The 6,495-nt window shown below is 38.0% G+C and overlaps 1 protein-coding gene across 3 annotated transcripts in view; it reads left to right on the forward strand.

Moving 5' to 3' along the window:
- ADGRL2 (adhesion G protein-coupled receptor L2) overlaps positions 1 to 6,495 on the forward strand; it is a 678,326-nt gene that overhangs the window by 235,645 nt on the left and 436,186 nt on the right. The window lies entirely within an intron of this gene.

Here is a 6,495-nt window from a genome sequence, read left to right on the forward strand (position 1 = left end):
AATAAATGCTGGGAGACCTAGATTCTGGCCCCGCAACTATCACAAAATAATTTTAGAAGCCTTACAAGGTTACTTAACCTTTTTAGGTTTCAGATATCTCACCTGCAGATGTCTTCTGCAGCTTACCACCTGCAGATGGTCTCCTAGTAACTACTGACATGCAAAATAGTTGGGATCAATTCTCTTGTCTCAAATTGCACACAAGATTGAAATCACCATTTTCTTCAACACTCTCATTAGATAAATACAACTCAGAAAATACTAAAAATAAGCAATCCTCCTGGAAACCAGCATCATTGAGAAAAACCTAGCCACCAGTGGTTTTAGGAGAGGGTAGAGGGAGAAACACGTGTAAACAAAATCATGGGATGAGAAATTCACACAACCTGTAGAGGGCACTAAGGTACTTTTTGCAGAAAGAATCAGACTAATGGGCATGAGAGGTACCTGTTACCCCAAGTGAGAAGCAAATGGGAAGAAAAGATGAGTGAGAAAGGTATCTTCATCCATCATTCCTCACACACTTGTATCAATCCCTACCTTCTATCCCAAGTACACGGTAATCGGTGATTACAAAAGATAAATTGGGAACTAATAGAAAAGGGAAAAAATTACCCACAAAAAAAAAAAAAAAAGCTTCTTGGTAAGGATTTGATAAATGAGCCCTTGCTACGTAATAACTTCAAGATTTGCCATTGGTCAGGATGAGGAAACCCAAGGAGAAAATGTCTGAAGCTCCTGACATATTGATTATTGGCAGAGCAGAGGTAAATTAGGGGGAAAATCCAAGAAGTTTTGTAGGGTAAGGTCAAAGGATAGCACAGATGGAAGATGCAAGTCAATGCCTTATATCGCAAGATTGTTTCTCAGAAAGGAATGAATAGGATTCAAAATGGTGCCCAGAAATGCCCTTATTTTTGCATAATTCTTAACAATTTGTAAAAAAAAAAAGTTTGTAAAGCTAGAATCTCACTTGATTCTCATGACAGCCATTTTATAGATGAAGGTTTAGAGAGGTGATATGGCTCTCCCAAGTAATACGTAAATTTCAAAGCTAAGTCTTTAACAGAAATTAATTTCCAGTGATTTTTAACAGAACATCAGGCTGTTCTACCAATCCAGCACGATTTCGGGGACTTATTCACAGTGGGAAAATTCTGTTACAAGCCTAAGAGATGTCAGTTTATGTTGTAAAGTGAAAATCAAATGGCAGATATTCACAAAGCAAAATAAAGACAATGTTTCATCACAGGCTTCGTAGCTCTAAGAACCTAACAGGAGTTTTCACAACACAAATGGCTAATGTTAGCAGCACGCCGAGTTGGCAGTCATGTTGTCTGCCTGATCAACAATATGCCATGCTGTTCGAGATTTATCCTGTTACAATTCCTCTGCATAAAGGTATCATTTCCAAAATGTCCCTATCAGAAAGTAGATAGAATTTGTAATAAAAGCTAATAGAAGAGGTGGGAGCATATATGCTTTCTGTTCTACACCCCATACAGGAAAAAAAATTTCATTACTGCCTATATTCAGATGATTGGTATCCCAAGCCAAAGCTCCAGGAAGGGAATCTAGAGTCAAAACAGGAAGAACGAGTTTGGGTGTGAACTCCACAGGGAAGCCTCAGGCTAAGACACGATGATGTTATTGGCTTCAGGAGGGGCTTTGAAGTCAGACCCAAGGTTAAAACCCAGCTCTGCCTCTTAGAAGATGTACTATGGAGTTTCATTTTCTAAGCAATGAAGATGTCATTCTGACCCTGCAAGTTGATGTAAGGATCAGAAATAATACATGTAAGTGTGTGTCACATAATAAATTCTCAATAGGTAGAAACTAGAATTTTTGGGTCCCAGATGGTTGATGGGAAGTGGGGCACAGAGTAATGTTGAAAGCCCTCTTTTCAAGTCTACTAAAGAGTAGCCCTGACACCAGATCTTGTGGAAGGTCTGTATGTTCAACAGGCCAAGGACTCTGTCAGAAGACAGATTTTGTCAGGTGTCACTTTGAGTCCCCAAGAGTAAGAATTTACTATACTTTGATTTGTACAAGTCCTCCAAGATCAAAGATGGGTTCTGAATGTTAGTTGTCAAATGAACAAACGATTGTGGAAATATAAAAGCAAAGCAATTCATGTTGCCTTAGGAATAGCTCATTTGCAAAATCTAATATGCTATTACATTGACATATTTCCTCATTTCATCTATTAAATCTTCCATTTTAGTAAAACTAGTTTGTCACAACCAAGTGCTGTGATTATGTGCACTTATGTATACATCATATGTATATAGTCTGCCTATAGTGTCTAACGAATGCTGGGTCTGAGTTGAAAATAAATAGGAAATTAAGATCTAGGTGTGAGTGAACAGCCTCTGCATTTCAAGTATCTTTGAGTATGGCTTCCTTTTAAAAAATGCTTCTGAAATATATAGCTTTTTAAAATTGTAGTTCTTCTAGCACATCAATCAATCAAACTGTAAGTTGTTCTTTTAAAAAAATGTCCATTTGGAAAACCTACAAAAAACAGATCCCATGAATTGAAACTCTCCCCAGGTTAACTGTAATGTGTTCGTGGAGATATTATTTGGAGGTAAGGAATATTGTGAGATATTTGGAGGTAAGGAATCACTGTCCTGTTCCCTGAGTTTTTGTTCTCATCTTCCATCTAGAACTTGGCCTCTTTTATTTGAATCTGCCTTTGTTTGGCCTGGGAAAAAAATGTTTATGTAAAAATTGACCCCTCTCCATCTCTCTCAGCAGCTTGTTTGTGGTATAGATGAGTGTGCTGGTTCAAATTCCTCTGTTCACTGTTGACTAAGACCTTGAAGAGTTCTTCAGGCTCCACTAGGCCTGAGAAGAGTCTATTGAGAGTCTCAGCCTTTTTCTTGCTGCCAAGTTACTTTTATATTAGGTTGATAAACTCCTGAATTGTTGAGAAGCAGCTGTTCGAAGAAGAATTTGGCTGATTCGCATAAGATTTCTGGGTGCATGGGAGATATATTTGCATCTGGGATCCACTGGTTCCTAGCACAGTTAGACCTGGATGACCTCTCTTTCTCACTCTGTAAAGGTTTCTGGAATGTGATGGAAACACAGCACTGCCTTTCAGAGAAAGCCGCAGCCACTCAATCAATTTCCGTTTCCCTTCTGTCTCCCATCTAAGTGTGGATCTCTCTCTATAAATGTTAGTCTTTAGAATTAGGATTTCAGGTAATTTGATGTTTACTAGATGAATGCTAACTACATAGAGTATATGAAACTTTGCTTAGAAAAAAACAGAAAAGAAAAGAAACAAAAAGATCCCAAAACAAAACCATGAGTTCTAAGACTAAGCCTAAGCCTGGTCAGATACATGAAAGGGTTTAAACTGTTAGTTTTCACATAGTATTCAAGTCAGCACAGCTAAAAGCATTTAATTTCTCTAATAATCTCAGGCATGGTTTTCTTATAATGAGCTACACAATCTGTATTGATTTCTCTGTAGGTGAGATGCACATTTAATAAACGTATTCCAAAGTGAAGCATAAAATCAAAGTTTAAATTACTATTCTTGAAAGCCGCTTTTTTCCCCCAGTGTGTGAAAACACAATGATTGTGGGGCCACAAAGACTTATATTTCAATTGTTTCTTGAGAAACTAATTAACAAAAGGCATTACTATGAAGAGTGCATTTACAGACAGCAGAGTTCCATACTTTTTCAAAACATGTTAGTGTAGAGATGACTTCCAGGCAATCATTTGAGAACAGAAAAGAGCTTAGCTGGAAGACGTAAAGGAAGAATAAATTTTTAGTGTTTTTGAAAAACACTTAAAAAATTTCAGTATTATTGAAAAATTATCAAATTGATAAAAAATTTTAATATCAAATCTTGATCCATTATATATGACATTTATATATGCATATAATAAAGATTAGATTATAAGCTTTTAGCATTATTTTTGCAAAAGGCATTTTTACATGTAAGAGCAAATTTCTTTGCCAAATTTAAGCAACTGGTTTTTGGACTTTTAGTATCTCCCAAAGCAGTATTTGCAGCTATGCAAAAATATTTCACGTCTTTAACGGTCTTCAGAAGAGGTCTATAGAAGGCAAATTGTAAACGTGTAAAGTGGTAAACAGAAGGGGTAATTCAAAGGAAAAGCAAATTGACATTTGTAGTATTAGAGGGTACTGTTGTTTTTGATTTGTTATATGCCTTAATCTGGCATGCTATTTCACCCTTCATGACACACATCAATACCTTCTTTATGTCTGGCTATTACCACTCATTTAAAAATCTATTTTACATGATTCTTTCAGCCAGAAAAAGGACCATAATGACACAGAATACAGCATGTGCTTCATAAATTCTTTAAGAATCAATACTTTGGCTGGGAATTTGTCAGTCTCTCAAAGTTATGCATCATTAAACTTTACTGTTATTACGGTGGACTCTTCCTCAAAGTTCAGTACCTCGCTTATATTGCAGGAACATTTTTAAAGCTAGGAAAGCCAGAGAGAGGCAAAAGCTACTTGCAGTGGGATAGATACGTGCAGATGATGCTTCATTTGCAAAATGCAAATAGAACCAATGCTGTTTTGCTTATGTATGGGCAGGTAGTTTATAAGTGTCAGATTCCATTTATCTAAAGACCATGTTGATGATATACACACAAGTTTGGAGAATATGGGAAATATTTGTCTACTGACCAGAATCCTCCAGCTTTCTAATAATAACCTCTGACAATTACAGCAGACAGGTTAAAAAACAGATGACAGCTGGATTCTTCACCCATTTTACACTAGTCCCTGGATTAGCTTGTAATAAGAACATGAGAGGTATTTGGTGTTTGTCATAATGACTGGTTTAAATAGACACTTTCATTTCAGCCACACCTATAGGAATACCTGCTGTGATCATGGCACCTACGAATAGCCTCATCAGCATCAAAACCAAATATTGGCAGAGTGCCATTTGTGAGTTGTCTCCTGCTTTCACCCCGTCTCATCAGTCAAGATCTCACTATTATTCTAACCATAGGAAATACATGAGGTTCCCAGAACTGACTGATCTCTTGCTGCTGGGTTCAAGGCTGTGACTTCTGTAGTTCCTTTCACTTGTCCTATTTCCCCTCTTAGCTATTATTTTTTTTTTGACAAAAAACCTTTTGAATGTAATAAAGAAATGGCAATAACTGATACATACCTTAATTTAAAATCTTTTCACTAAGCACTAAATAGAATAGTTCCCAATCTTCTCACCAGAATCCCACTAAAAGAATGCCTAAAACTTGATCAGCTAATTTAGGCATTTATTTATTTATTTAGAGACAGGGTTTTGCTCTTGTTGCCCATGCTGGAGTGCAAGGGCACAATCTTGGCTCACTGCAACCTCTACTTCAAGCGATTCTCCCGGCTCAGCCTTCCGAGTAGCTGGGATTACAGGCATGCACAACCATACCCAGCTAAGTTTTTTAGTTTTTGTTTTTGTTTTTGTTTTTATTTTTAGTAAAGATGGGGTTTTTCCATGTTGTTTAGGCTGGTCTCAAACTCCCGACCTTAGATGATCCTCCTGCCTCTGCCTCCGAAAGTGCTGGGATTACAGGCATGAGCCACCAAACCTGGCCGGTTATTTAGACTTTTAGTCAAGAAATATGAAGCTGCCAATCAGAGTTTCTAATGACCATGAGACAACCAGGTTAACAGCCTTGAAGTCATATTATATGAGCTTTTAAAAGTTTTGTTTAACCTATACATTCTAACCGAGGGATTTGTTGGCATCAGGCTGGTAATCACAGGTCCGTGTTCTGGATACCATATATACACACAACAAAAAGAGAAAGACTATATGATCCCTGTATATTTAAGGGGAATATGGTCTAATCCTCATGAGTGTACAATTAGTGAGGGGCAGAGAGACAGGTGCAAAGCACTAGCCCCCAAGGGAGAACCAAGCAAGGGCAGTAGAAGAGATAAAAATCCTATACCCTTGGGATGCAGCAAAATGGGTGCTGGGAGGTTCAGGCAACAGGCACATGAGTGAATGTCAGTGCACGTGGGAAGAAGCTTTCAAGGCTGAAGAAAACAAACTGAGCCAAGGCACAGGGCCACAGGAGTACTGCCAGTTAGAAGACAGTGAAGCATTTGTCCTGGGTAAAGGGCTGTGATCTAATAAGATCTAATAAGACACTGTATAAAACTCAGAAAACTTCACCCAGTGAGAGCCAGAGAAACAGCACTGGTCTCTATTTCTTTTTCTTTCTTTTTTTTTTTTTTTTTTTTTCGAGACGGAGTTTTACTCTGTCATGCAGGCTGGAGTTAGTGCAATCCTGGCTCACGGTAACCCCACCTCCTGGATTCAAGCGATTCACCTGCCTCAGCCTCCCAAGGAGTTGGGATTACAGGCACCTGCCACCATGCCTGGCCAAGTTTTATATTTTTTATAGAGACAGGGTTTCACCATATTGGCCAGTCTGGTCTTGAACTTCTGTCCTCAAGTGATTCACCGGCTTCAG

This window comes from Callithrix jacchus, chromosome 7 (assembly GCF_049354715.1).
Source record: "Callithrix jacchus isolate 240 chromosome 7, calJac240_pri, whole genome shotgun sequence".
In the NCBI taxonomy this organism is placed as follows: Eukaryota; Metazoa; Chordata; class Mammalia; order Primates; family Cebidae; genus Callithrix; species Callithrix jacchus.